Genomic DNA, 2,169 nt, shown 5'->3' on the forward strand with positions numbered 1-2,169 from the left:
GAGTCTTGTTCTGTCACCCAGGCTGGAGTGCAGTGGCAAGATCTCAGCTCACTGCAACCTCCACCTCATGGGTTCAAGCGATTCTCCTGCCTCAGCCTCCCGAGTAGCTGGGATTACAGGCGTGTGCCACCACACCCGGCTAATTTTTGTGTTTTTAGTAGAGACAGGGTTTTGCCATGTTGGCTAGGCTGGTCTTGAACTCCTGGCCTCAAGTGATCCACTCACCTCGGCCTCCCAAAGTGCTGGAATTACAGGCATGAGCCACCGCACTGTCGTTTTCCTCTTTGTTGAGCTGACTCCAACCACCGTGATGAACTGATTACAACTATCAAGTTTACTAGTCAGGTAAGAAATATATGCATCAAATGCCCATTGTGGACAAGCCACTTCGCAAGGCTTAGTGGAGGTGTTGAGGCACAAAGAGCTCTCCATAGTGGAGTCCTGGCCTTCAAGAAGAGACAAGGCAGTTGCTAGAAGTGGGCCTGCCTTAACCTCTCACTTCCTGCCTCATGGACTCCTGCTAAATCTCCCAAGTTCAGGGTTGGCCCTTTTCCTACAGGAAGCAGATAGTAGGTTGGAAGCAGAAGCAGAGCTTCTTTTTTGCTACTGTGGCAGCCTCCTTTCAGACTCTCACCTGAATTCTAGCCCCTTGTAGCATCGTCTTCCCACCTAGGCACTCAATCCCATCTGCTTCTCTGACCTCATCTCCTTGACTTGGCCCTGACAGGCCCCCAAACACAGTGGAGTGTGGACGGTTATAAATGGCGGCCCTGTCACCTACTCTTTAGGCCTTTGCTGTTCAGCCAGTCTCCTGGACTCCTTCCTAGCCCTGACATCTATTGCAGAAGATCCCCTAGTCCCAGGCCTCTGACCCAGGCAAACCCCTGCACACTCTGCCTTTATTCCAAGGCCAGGTCTCTTGCCTTGGCTCCACTGCTCACTTAGCTCTCTTTCTGCCGACTCCTCTACTGACTGCAAGCTCCCTGAGGGCAAAATCCAGCCAGCATCTAGCACAGTACTCACAGCACAAGACTCTAAATATTTGTGCTGTTAAAGGAGCAGATACGAGTGGGTGAGTAGTCATTTCATTTCTTTGAGTTTTAGGATCTTCATATGGAAAACAGATTCAACCTTAAGGTCCTCTCTAGCTCTTAAGGTCATTAGACACCATCAGTGGATTTCTCAAGCATCAGTCATGTTGGAGAAAAAGATTGATTTCATTTTTTCAACTGGTTCTTAAGCAAATGTATTCCAGTATAATAGTGAAAACTAATCATAGACTTAGAAATTTGAGTTAAATCTGTTATCATTTTAATGCTTCTATTGGGCTACTGATTCTCATAACATTTTTGGCGTTTGTTTTTATTACTAATGAAATATTCACTGACATGGCCGGGCACAGTGGCTCATGCCTGTAATCCCAGCACTTTGGGAGGCCGAGGCAGGAGGATCACTTGAGGCCAGGAGTTTGAGACCAGCCTGGCCAACATGGCAAAACCCAGTCTCTACTAAAAATACAAAAATTGGCCAGGCATAGTGGTGGGCACTTGTAGGAGGCTGGAGGCCTCCACCTACAGGAGGTTGAGGCATGAGAATCACTTGAACCCAGGAAGCAGAGGTTGTAGTGAGCCAAGATTGTACCACTGCACTCCACCCTGGGTGACAGAGCGAGACTCTGAAAAGAAAAAAGAAAAGAAGAAAAGAAAAGAGAAAAGAAATATCTACTGACATCATTTAAAAATCAAATAATGTTAAAAATTCATTAAGGAAAAGTCTCAATTTCTGCCCCACCCCCAGCCTGTCAGTTCTACTTCTCAGTGTGCTCCTAGAGGCAATTATTTTCAACTCTGTTATCTATTTCTTTGGAATTTTACCTCATACTTGCAAATAATTTGTCTGTGCTCCATATGTTAATTTTTCTTTCTGGTACATCAGATGAGGATTTGGCTCTTACACATCCCCATTCTGCTCATTCTTCCCGTGTAGTCACAATTCACTTTTTGGCTAAGTCAATATTAAGTATTTACATTTGATACATATGAGTGTGTGCCATACTATGATTATGTTTACTTTCTCGTTCAATATTTTTTAACTTGGAGTAATTGCACATTTTATTTTCTTAGGTTTCTATGTTTCTTTTTTTTTTTTTTCTTTATTTATTTTTTTTTT

The sequence above is a fragment of the Colobus angolensis genome, unplaced genomic scaffold (genome assembly GCF_000951035.1).
Source record: "Colobus angolensis palliatus isolate OR3802 unplaced genomic scaffold, Cang.pa_1.0 Scaffold30, whole genome shotgun sequence".
Classification (NCBI taxonomy): Eukaryota; Metazoa; Chordata; class Mammalia; order Primates; family Cercopithecidae; genus Colobus; species Colobus angolensis.